This window comes from Phyllobates terribilis, unplaced genomic scaffold (genome assembly GCF_046119375.1).
Source record: "Phyllobates terribilis strain yellow unplaced genomic scaffold, ASM4611937v1 Scaffold_9__5_contigs__length_417890890, whole genome shotgun sequence".
Taxonomy (NCBI): domain Eukaryota; kingdom Metazoa; phylum Chordata; class Amphibia; order Anura; family Dendrobatidae; genus Phyllobates; species Phyllobates terribilis.
The window spans coordinates 66,992,298-67,004,971 of NW_027362769.1; the positions used below are offsets into that span (position 1 = coordinate 66,992,298).

General features: G+C 47.7%; 1 long non-coding RNA gene across 10 annotated transcripts in view; it reads left to right on the forward strand.

Moving 5' to 3' along the window:
* The window catches only part of LOC141161581 (uncharacterized), a 239,147-nt gene that overhangs the window by 45,278 nt on the left and 181,195 nt on the right, over positions 1 to 12,674 (forward strand). For all 10 annotated transcript variants that reach the window (XR_012250652.1, XR_012250644.1, XR_012250654.1 and 7 more), the window contains exon 3: positions 9,542 to 9,622. This is a non-coding gene — a long non-coding RNA (uncharacterized lncRNA). The remainder of the gene's footprint in view (positions 1 to 9,541; positions 9,623 to 12,674) is intronic.

The following is a 12,674-nucleotide window of genomic DNA, read 5'->3' on the forward strand; positions in this document are numbered from 1 at the left end:
GTTTGTAATATGCTGTACTACATGGCTCTTGTAAGGGGCATTGCAAGTTGCTCCGTCCTAATTTTTGGCAGCTTTTGCTGGGAAAGCATAAGCAAATACTATGGGACACCCACTCCCCAATAATGGGACTTATGTTTGTAATATGCTGTACTGCATGGCTCTTTTAAGGGGCATTGCAAGTTGCTCCGTCCTAATTTTTGGCAGCTTTTGCTGGGAAAGCATAAGCAAATACTATGCGACACCCACTCCCCAATAATGGGACTTATGTTTGTAATATGCTGTACTGCATGGCTCTTGTAAGGGGCATTGCAAGTTGCTCTGTCCTAATTTTTGGCAGCTTTTGCTGAGAAAGCATAAGCAAATACTATGGGACACCCACTCCCCAATAATGGGACTTATGTTTGTAATATGCTGTACTGCATGGCTCTTGTAAGGGGCATTGCAAGTTGCTCCGTCCTAATTTTTGGCAGCTTTTGCTGGGAAAGCATAAGCAAATACTATGGGACACCCACTCCCCAATAATGGGACTTATGTTTGTAATATGCTGTACTGCATGGCTCTTGTAAGGGGCATTGCAAGTTGCTCCGTCCTAATATTTGGCAGCTTTTGCTGGGAAAGCATAAGCAAATACTATGGGACACCCACTCCCCAATAATGGGACTTATGTTTGTAATATGCTGTACTGCATGACTCTTGTAAGGGGCATTGCAAGTTGCTCCGTCCTAATTTTTGGCATCTTTTGCTGGGAAAGCATAAGCAAATACTATGGGACACCCACTCCCCAATAATGGGACTTATGTTTGTAATATGCTGTACTGCATGGCTCTTGTAAGGGGCATTGCAAGTTGCTCCGTCCTAATTTTTGGCAGCTTTTGCTGGGAAAGCATAAGCAAATACTATGGGACACCCACTCCCCAATAATGGGACTTATGTTTGTAATATGCTGTACTGCATGGCTCTTGTAAGGGCATTGCAAGTTGCTCCGTCCTAATTTTTGGCAGCTTTTGCTGGGAAAGCATAAGCAAATACTATGGGACACCCACTCCCCAATAATGGGACTTATGTTTGTAATATGCTGTACTGCATGGCTCTTGTAAGGGGCATTGCAAGTTGCTCCGTCCTAATTTTTGGCAGCTTTTGCTGGGAAAGCATAAGCAAATACTATGGGACACCCACTCCCCAATAATGGGACTTATGTTTGTAATATGCTGTACTGCATGGCTCTTGTAAGGGGCATTGCAAGTTGCTCCGTCCTAATTTTTGGCAGCTTTTGCTGGGAAAGCATAAGCAAATACTATGGGACACCCACTCCCCAATAATGGGACTTATGTTTGTAATATGCTGTACTGCATGGCTCTTGTAAGGGGCATTGCAAGTTGCTCCGTCCTAATTTTTGGCAGCTTTTGCTGGGAAAGCATAAGCAAATACTATGGGCAGGGGCGGAACTACCGCCCGTGCAGCCGGTTCATTGAACGGGGGCCCCGAGGGAGAGGGGGCCCCTCCAGCAGGGCCGCCATCAGGGCATGTCTGCCCTGACTCCAGTGTGGGGCCCAGCCGGTAGGGGCCCCCTTGGAGCCCCGTTGGGGGCCCCCTCTTGTGAGTCTCTCTCCTCATGGGGCCCCCGGCCCCATGCTAAGCGCCGGGTCCGGGACATCTCAGCGCTGCGCTGCGCTCCTGCGGCAGCGCCTTCATGATTCCCCTGATTTCCGGTCATGTGACGGCGCCGTCACATGGCCGGAAGTCAGGAGAACCTAGTGTCAGCGATTTGGACGAGCGCCAGGATTCTGCAGGGATCGCATGGGGGTAAGTATAACAAGTTTTGTTTTTTTCAAAATACAATTTACTAGGAGTGGGGGGAATGGGAGGTGTGTGTGTGTGTGAGATAAGAGATGCACATGGGGGGGGGAGATGATAAAAGATGCACATGGGGGTGGGGGGAGATGATAAAAGATGCACATGGGGTGGGGGGGATTAGAGAGGTGCACATGTGGGGGGAGGGGGATGAGAGAGGTGCACGTGGGGGGAGGGGGATGAGAGAGGTGCACGTGGGGGGGGAGATGATAAAAGATGCACATGGGGTGGGGGGGATGAGAGAGGTGCACATGTGGGGGGGGGATAAGAGATGCACATGGGGGGAGATAAGAGATGCACATGGGGGGGAGATAAGAGATGCACATGGGGGGAGATAAGAGATGCACATGGGGGGGAGATAAGAGATGCACATGGCGGGGGATGAGAGAGGTGCACATGTGGGGGAGGGGGATGAGAGATGTGCACATGTGGGGGGGATGAGAGATGCACATGGGGGGGATGAGAGATGCACATGGGGGGGATGAGAGAGGGGCACATGTGGGGGAGGGGGATGAGAGAGGGGCACATGTGGGGGAGGGGGATGAGAGAGGGGCACATGGGGGGGTGGTGAGAGCTGCTCATGGGGGGGTGAGAGCTGCACATGGGGGAATTGGGAGAAAATGAGCTGCACATGGGGGAATTAGGAGTAGGGGGATAATGAGCTGCACATAATGAATGTGGGGTGGGGGAGAGTAAATGATAAATGACGATGGGGTGGGGAGAGCACGGACATGATATAATGAATTGGGGCAGGGGGTGCATGTAAATAATGAATGCGGGGAGCAGGAAGTATAGAGTAGAGGTTCTAATTAAATTATATATTAAGTGCCTATTTACAGTTAATGGGGGCACCGTGGTGGATTACAATTTATATTTGGAATGGTAGGTTGCATAATAACTAACCATATATTGATGGTGGATGCACGTCTGTATTCAGCTGCGTAATGTAGAAGTTGGGGAATGTGCTCTAGATAACTGTGTTATTTTATGCAGAGACGAGTCCTGGCTGGAAGACGTGATGGCGGTCTGTGCTGGATGAAGGAGGAAAGCGTAGCTGAAGGACTTCACCTAGAGACGTCACCAGTGAGTCAGTGCATTACATGTACACTTACACTATATACTATGTACCGGGCTCCTGTGTATAATGTCACTGGTGATCCCTGTATTACCTGTACACTATATACAGAGCTCCTGTGTATAATGTCACTGGTGATCACTGTATTACCTGTACACTGACACTATATACAGAGCTCCTGTGTATAATGTCACTGGTGATCACTAGATTACCTGGACACTTACATTATACATACCATGTATAGAGCTCCTGTGTATAATGACACTTATGGTAATATTAGTAATGTGGTGGTAATATTAGTAATGTGGTGGTAATATGTGGTCTGGTCATGGTGTGGCAGTTTTTCTCCCTTCTGTGTGGTATTATTCGGTCACTATGTTGTGGTAATATGTGGTCTGGTGATGGTGTGGCGGTATTCCCTGTATGTGGTATTATTGGTCATTTAAAAAAAAAATGTATATGACACATTCCCTTAAAGAAAACTAAATAAAAATATATCTAAAAAGAGTATTGGATATTTTAAGAAAATTTTAATAGGTTAGAGTAGGGCCCGGCCAGAAGAGTCTACCTTATCGTAGTGGCAGCTTTAAAAATCTTTTGGCCAAAACAAAAGCTGTTGGCTATGTATGTGGCACCGTCACATGGCCGAACGTCAGGAGAGCCTGGTGGCAGCGACGTGGACGAGCGCCAGGATTCTGCAGGGATCGCATGGGGGTAAGTATAACAAGTTTTATTTTTCTTAAATACAATTAATTAACTAGGAGTGGGGGGGATGAGAGATGCACATGAGGGGGGGTGAGAGATGCACATGGGGGGGGGTGAGAGATGCACATGGGGGGGATGAGAGATGCACATGGGGGGGATGAGAGATGCACATGGGGGGGATGAGAGATGCACATGGGGGGGATGAGAGATGCACATGGGGGGGATGAGAGATGCACATGGGGGGATGAGAGATGCACATGGGGGGGATGAGAGATGCACATGGGGGGGATGAGAGATGCACATGGGGGGATGAGAGATGCACATGGGGGGGATGAGAGATGCACATGGGGGGGATGAGAGACGCACATGGGGGGGTGAGAGACGCACATGGGGGGGTGAGAGACGCACATGGGGGGGTGAGAGACGCACATGGGGGGGTGAGAGACGCACATGGGGGGGTGAGAGATGCACATGGGGGGTGAGAGATGCACGGGGGGTGGATGAGAGATGCATCGGGGGGGTGAGCTGCACATGGGGGGGATGAGAGCTGCACATGGGGGGGTTATGTTTACATAACTTTGTTGCCTTATGAAGCGCAGGGGGGGGGGCCCCCAAAAATTTCTTGCACAGGGGCCCACTACAGTCTGTGTCCGCCCCTGACTATGGGACACCCACTTCCCAATAATGGGACTTATGTTTGTAATATGCTGTACTGCATGGCTCTTGTAAGGGGCATTGCAAGTTGCTCCGTCCTAATTTTTGGCAGCTTTTGCTTGGAAAGCATAAGCAAATACCATGGGACACCCACTCCCCAATAATGGGACTTATGTTTGTAATATGCTGTACTGCATGTGATGCGCCCCCTGGGCCGTGTGTACACGTGTGTGGGATACCCAGTGCCGGGTCTCTGGGGTCTGTAGTCTCCGTGGCGGAGACCCGGTCCCGTGGCTCAGGCTGGTCAAACCAGTGGCAGTCTTTCTTAGGTTTTGAGGTTAATTGTCCGACTGCGCCACCCGTGGATTGCGGTCAGGGAGTACCACCGCTGCGAGGCAGACCGCTGAGGCTGGTGTTGTGTGCGCAGCATAGAATGGTATAACTCCCCTCGGGAGGAGTATAGCCTCAGGGCAGTGAGTGTGGATGATGGGGGTGATGGTGCACGAGCGCAGCAGGAATGACTCAGAGTCTTTGCAGTGCAGTTCAGGGTCTTTACTGATGATTATAAGGTAGACCCTCCCGGGAGTACTGGCTAGCATAAGAGGCCTGGTCAGTCTGTGAGCAAGCAGGAGTTCCCCTGGCCAGGTGGAGTTGTAGGCCTTCCCGTCTGTCTGCAATCTTCCTGGCTACCTTGCTGTAAGCGGGTAGAAGTAGCCCACGTCCCTGAGTGTACCGTGTAGTGCTCACCCGTATGGCTGGTGACTTGGGGCCTTCTGTTAGCCTCCGCTCCACGACGGCGGTGCTGGTCCCTTGCTTGTGACTGAGCCTCCGGGCTTCTATGGCCAGAGGACCTGAAATCCCCTGCCGGCTGGTTTCTGCTGCTGGATATATAAGTCCTCACAGCTTCGGACTCCTGTGTCCGGTTCCTATTGTCTTCTGCCAGGACGAGCTCTGCTCAGCTTCCAGCCCCTGGTCTTTAGCTCCTAGCTCCTACAGAGCTCCTTGCTGTTACTTTCCCTTGCTCTCACTCTGACTCTGACTGTTCTCTGACTCACTCAACCCCGCCCCAGATCCAGTTTATAAGGGCAGAATTCTCCCCTCCCAGGATTGAGGCAGGAGGATGTTGCACGTTTAAGGGATCCTGACCAGGAAACCTCCCACTTGCTCTCCGACATAATATCTCTATTACTGTGGTGACCAAACCCCTGGGGTGCCACACATGGCTCTTGTAAGGGGCATTGCAGTTCCTCATAATTTTTGGAAAGCCTTCCATTCACTGCTTAGGCCAACAGTGCACGGGAGACCCAGTTGCTATAAATGGAAAAAAAGGTTTAGTTAACGTCCTCTGACCTCCATGTCATTTCCAAGGGGCATTGGAGTGGCTCGAAATTTTTGGTAGGCATTGCACTCACTGTATGCCCTATAACTGTGTAGCCGAACCACTCCTTTTGTTACAGAAACATATCCTACAAGACATATCTGGTTGACTGGCCTGATATTGATGTGAATGGTCCCTGTTCCTCCTGCTCCTTCTCCTTTGCCACTACCTCATCCATCAGTTATCACCTGAAGCTTTGTTTTAACGGGAGTCATAGAACTTGGATAGTAGCAGGAAAACATCCAGCAATCCTCGGAGGAGGTAGGATATGCGCCAAAACGCTGACCACCTCAGGCCTAGCCGCTACTACATACATGCGCTTGCATTACAACAAAACAAAGCAGATGCTAACTTCTATCATCCTCATCATGCTCCTCACCTTGGCACTCTCAACTCCCCTGATGGAGAAGCCAGGGCCCACCGGAGGAGTCTGATAGTCCGGTGGGCTCGGCCAATGCTGCCCTAAAGCAGGCCAGGCTAAGAAAAGTGTGGGAAAGGTTACCGGGACAAATAGGGGTGGCTGGGGACCGAGTATGGACACCCGGCCACCCCCTGGAGGCTGGGGAGCAAGCGGGGACACCCGGCCACCAGGCGGCTGGGGACTGAGCATGGATACCAGGCCGCCGACACAGCCATGACGTGGTGGCCAGATTCCGCCTCCACATGCCTAAAAGGCCCAATTTAAAGTGCAAGCAAGCAAGCAGTATGGTATTGCAGCCTGGGGGTGGGTGGGTGGCAGGCTGCATACTTGCGCTTGCATTGCAAGGAATGGGAGAGGTACAATTGAACACTGCCCTGGGACAAGGACTTGAATGGGGATAGTTGCAAGTCTGCAACGACAGGTGCAAGGTGGGAGGCATCTTCGCATGTACCATGAACAGGGGTTTGGCATGCACACACTACAGCGGAATAGGCTCTCCTTCCCACTAAATGCACTGGGGAGGGCACAGGTAATGTTTTGGTATACGCGCTTAATCTTATGTATAAGGCACACCAGGACAAATATGGGCGGCTGGGGACTGAGTATGGATACCTCGCTGCCGAAGCAGCCATGAGGTAGTGGCCAGCTTCGGCCTCCTCCAAACTAAAAGGCCCCATTTCAAGTGCAAGCTAGCAGTATGGAATTGCAGTCTGGGGGTGGGTGGGTGGCTGGCTGCACACTTACACTTGCATTAAAAGAAAACATAGCAGATGCTAACTTCTGTCATCATCATCATGCTCCTCACCTTGGCACTCTCAACTCCACCGATGGAGAAGTCAGGGCCCACCGGAGGAGTCTGGTTCTCTGGTTCTCTCGTCCAATGCTGCCTAAAGCAGGCCGGGCTAAGAAAAGTGTGTGGGGGGATGTTCCAAGGAGAAATAGGGGCGGCTGGGGACCGTTTATGGACACCCGGCTGCCCCCAGGCGGCTGGGGACCGTGTGTGGACACCCGGCCGCGGGGCGGCTGGGGAACGAGTATGGACACCCGGCCGCCGGGCGGCTGGGGACTGAGTATGGATTCCAGGCCGCCAACACAGCCATGACGTGGTGGCCAGATTCCGCCTCCACATGCCTAAAAGGCCCAATTTCAAGTTCAAGCAAGCAAGCAGTATGGTATTGCAGCCTGGGGGTGGGTGGGTGGCAGGCTGCATACTTAAGCTTGTATTGCAAGGAATGGGGGAGGTACAATTGAACACTGCCCTGGGACTAGAACTTGCATGGGGATAGTTGCAAGTCTGCATCTTCTGATGCGGTAAGGATCACTTATGATGGGCACACTTTTAGACAGTGACCTGGCAGTCAGAGATGCTTCCAGGGGTCTTCCCCATGCTGTTCCCTTGTCTTTTCAGCACTTTATGCATGTGTCACACAGCACATGGCCAGATAAGGTTGTAAAATGTTAAAATGACATTTCACGGTGAATGCATTTGTCATAGTTGAAAGCAATACAAAAGTGCAAAAACGCATAAAAAATGCTACTTGTGAACATAGCCGAAGGTGTGGAGGAGTATTTTTGTTTTTGGTCATTTATTTTAACTTATACACAAGTGTTTACCCTGGAAAGGATGTTCCTTAACATATTTCACAGGAAAAAAGTTTCACTTTCGTTTTTGAACGTTTTATTGTGAGCCTGTAAAAGTGGCTTAATACCTCTGACCACGTTGTTGACAGCAGTGACCTGGGGGTCAGAAATGCTTCCTGGGGCGATCCCCATGCTGTCCCCATGTCATTTGAGCACTGTCACTATCGTTTTGGGCACTTGTTAGGCTTTTAAAAGACTGCCGGGGGTGCCACCGCAAAAATGCTCGAGTCTCCCATAGACTAACATTGGGCTCATTGCTCGGGTCGAGCACCCGAGTATCACGGCGAGCTCGGCCCGAGCTTCGAGCACCCGAGCATTTTAGTGCTCGCTCAACACTAATAGTAACCTTTTTTTTCCCTTTTTTTGTAAAGCCACACTATGGGGACATTATGGGAGATGACATTGGGACAGAATGGGAGATGACATGGGGGCTGAATGGGAGATGACATTGGGACAGAATGGGAGATGACATGGGGGGCAGAATGGGAGATGACATGGGGGCCGAATTAGGGGATAACATGTGGCAGAATGGGAGATGCCATTGAGACAGAATGGGAGATGACATTGGGACAGAATGGGAAATGACATGGGGCAGAATGGGAGATGTCATTGGGGCCGAATGGGAGATGACATGGGGGCTGAATGGGAGATGACATGGGGGCCGAATGGGAGATGACACGGGGGCCGAATGGGAGATGACATGAAGGCAGAATGGGAGATGTCATTGGGGCCGAATGGGAGATGTCATTGGGGCCGAATGGGAGATGACTTGGCTCAGAATGGGAGATGACTTGGGGGCAGAATGGGAGATGACAAGGGGACAGAATGGTAGATGACATGGGGGCCGAATAGAGACATTGGGGGCAGAATTGGAGATGACATAAGGGCAGAATGGAGAGACAGGACAAAATAGAGGCAAAGTGGAGACATGGGGACAGAATGAAGACATTGGGGTCAGAATGGAGACACATGGGGGCAGAATGGGAGATGACATGTGGGCAGAATGGAGACATGGAGGCAAAATGGGAGATGACATGGGGTCAGAAAGGAGACATGGGGGCAGGATGGAGACACACGGGGCTGAATGGGAGGTGACATGGGTTTAGGATGGAGACATGGGGGCAGAATGGGAGATGACATGGGGACAGAATAGAAACATTGGGGGCAGAATGGGAGATGATATGGGGCAGAATGGAGACACAGTGCAGAATGGAGACACGTGGGCAGTATGGGAGATGACATAGAAGCAAAATGAAGGCACATGGAGGAAGAATGGAGAGACATGAGGGCAGAATGGGAAATGACATGGGGCAGAATGGTAGATGACAATGGGGTCAGAATGGAGAGACATTGGGGCAGAATGTAGACATGGGGCAGAATGGGAACTGACATTTGGCAGAATGGAGATGGCATGGGGGCAGAATGGGAGATGACATGGGGCAGAATGTAGACACATGGTCAGAATAGAGGCAAATGGGGGCAGAATTGAGACAAATGGGGGCAAGATGAAGTCACATGGGGCCAGGATGGGAGAACATATGAGGACAGGATGAAGACATGAAGGGTCCAGAATGGAGTACATATGGGACCATGTTGGGGGATATTATTACTGTAGGGGTAAATTATGGATATTATTACTGCAGTGATGTATTTTATTTTTGAGGATACTGTTTTTAGTTAGTGGGGGGTGTCCTGTTATTGCGCAGGGCAACAATATGTCCCTTTTTTTTCTTCATCTGGTGTAGTGTAGAAGTTGTGGAAAAATTGGGGAATGTGCTCTGGAAACTGCTCTAGATAACTATGTTATTTTCTTCAGAAACAAGGAAGAAATGATGGTGGTCTGTGCTGGATAAAGAAGAAAAGCGAAGATGAGGGACTTCAACTTGAGATGTCACCGGTGAGTCAGGGTGTTACCTGTATAATTACACTATACACTATATACTACATACAGGGCTCCTGTGTATAATGTCACTGGTGATCACTGTATTACCTGTACACTGACACTATATACAGAGCTCCTCGGTATAATGTCACTGGTAATCATCTATCTTACCTGTACAGTTACACTATACACTGTATAGTATATGCAGAGCTCCTGTGTAAAATGGCGCTTATGGTAATATTAGTATTGTGTTTTTTTTATTAATGATCAGTATTCTAGTATTCAGTCACTATGTGGTGGTAATATGTGGTGTGATCATGGTGTGATGGTATTTGTCTCGTGTATGTGGTATTATTCGGTCACTATGTGATGGTATCATGTGGTCTGGTTATGGTGTGAATGTATTTCTCCCAAGCTAGGGCTAGGGACAGGGTAGGAGCCCCTGTTCCCTGGTCACCCGACAGCTGTGTCGTAACAGATAATATGTGGTCTGGTTATGGTGTGACTGTATTTCTCCCTTGTATGTGATATTATTGACCATTTTTAAAAACTGTATGTGACACATTCCCTTAAAGAAAAATAAATAAAAATTTACCTAAAAAAACTATTGGATATTTTAACCACTTCTCACCAGAGCCTGTTTTTGCCTTCGTGACCGGGCCAATTTTTTCAATTCCGACCACTGTCATTTTATGAAGTAATTACTCTGGAACGCTTCAACGTATTCCCCTGATTCTGAGATTGTTTTTTCATGACATATTGTACTTCATGATATTGGTAAAATTTCTTCGATATAACTTGCGTTTATTTGTGAAAAAATCGGAAATTTGGCGAAAATTTAGAAAATTTTGCAATTTTCAAATTTTGAATTTTCATGCCCTTAAATCAGAGAGATATGTCACACAAAATAGTTAATAAATAACATTTCCCACATGTCTACTTTACATCAGCACAATTTTGGAACCAAAATTTTTTTTGTTAGGGAGCTATAAGGGTTAAAAGTTGACCAGCGATTTCTCATTTTTCTAACAAAATTTACAAAAACATTTTTTTAGGGACCACATCATATTTGAAGTCACTTTGAGGGGTCTTTATGACAGAAAATACCCAAAAGTGACACCATTCTAAAAACTGCACCCCTCAAGGTGCTCAAAACCACATTCAAGAACTTTATTAACCCTTCAGGTGCTTCACAGGAATTTTTGGAATATGGAAGAAAAAAATTAACATTTAACTTTTTTCACAAAAATGTTACTTTAGACCCAATTTTTTTTTTCACAGGGGTAACAGGAAAAAAATGGACCCCAAATTTTTTTTGTGCAATTTCTCTTGAGCGTGCTGATACCCCATATGTGAGGGAAAACCACTGTTTGGGCGCACTGCAGGGTTCGGAAGGGAAGGAGCGCCATTAGACTTTTTGAATGTAAAATTTGTCTGAATAATTAGCAGACGCCATGTTGCGTTTGGAGAGCTCGTGATGTGCCTAAACAGTGGAAACCCCCCCACAAGTGACACCATTTTGGAAACTAGACCCCTTAGGGAACTTATCTAGATGTGTGGTGAGCACCTTGAACCCCAAGGTGCTTCACAGAAGTTTATAATATTGAGCTGTAAAAATAAAATTTTCACATTTTTCCCACAAAAACGTTTTCATCCCTTAATTTTGCATTATCATAAGGGTAATAAGAAAAATTGCACCATGAGATTTGTTGTGCAATTTCTCCTGAACACGCTGATACCCCATATGTGGAGGCAAGCCACTGTTTGGGCGCACGGCAGCGTTTGAAAGGGAAAGAGCGCCATTTGACTTTTTGAATGTAAAATTTGTTTGAATAATTAGCGGACGCCATGTTGCATTTGGGGAGCCCCTGATGTGCCTAAACAGTGGAAACCCCCCACAAGTGACACCATTTTGGAAACTAGACCCCTTAGGGAACTTATCTAGATGTGTGGTGAACACCTTGAACCCCAAGGTGCTTCACAGAAGATTATAATATTGAGCTATAAAAATAAAATTTTCACATTTTTCCCACAAAACCGTTTTTCATCCCTTAATTTTGCATTATCATAAGGGTAATAGGATAAATTGCACCATGAAATTTGTTGTGCAATTTCTCCTGAACACGCCGATACCCCATATGTGGAGGCAAACCACTGTTTGGGCGCACGGCAGGGTTTGAAAGGGAAGGAGCGCCATTTGACTTTTTGAATGTAAAATTTGTTTGAATAATTAGCAGACGCCATGTCGCATTTGGGGAGCCCCTAATGTGCCTAAACAGTGGAAACCCCCCACAAGTGCCACCATTTTGGAAACGAGACCCCTTAGGGAACTTATCTAGATGTGTAGTGAGCACCTTGCACGCCCAGCTGCTTCACAGAAGTTTATAATATTGAGCCGTAAAAATAAAATTTTCACATTTTTCCCACAAAAAATGTTTTTCATTCCCTAATTTTGCATTATCATAAGGGTAACAGGATAAATTGCACCATGAAATTTGTTGTGCAATTTCTCCTGAGTACGCCGATACACCATATGTGGGGGGAAACCACTGCTTTGGTGTACGGCAGGGTTCGGATGAGAAAGAAGCGCTATGTTGGCTGGGATAGGCAGCAGACACCATGTCACATTTGAAGAGTCGCTGACATGCTGAAACAGCAGAAACCTCCACAAGTGACCCCATTTTGTAAACTACACCTCTCAAGGAATTCATCTAGGGAAGTAGTGAGTATTTTTTAATTTTTAAATTTATACCATTGGGCAGTGAAAAAAGCATAATTATATTTTTACCACAAAAAAATGTTTTACCCTCAGATTTTACATTTTCACACAGGGCAATGGGTAAAAATGGTGCCGAAATGTGTCACACAATTTCTTCTAAAAGTGGCAATACCCCATATGTGGCTGTATCGTACCGCTCAGCCATACGGCGAGATCTGGGGGGGACGGAGTGATATTTGACAATTGGAGAACAAATTATTGTAGAATAGGCATTTGAATTTGGGAGCACAAAATTTTCTGAATTTCTTTTGGGGGGCAAGGGCCATTTCGCTTTTCCAGAGCCTTTCT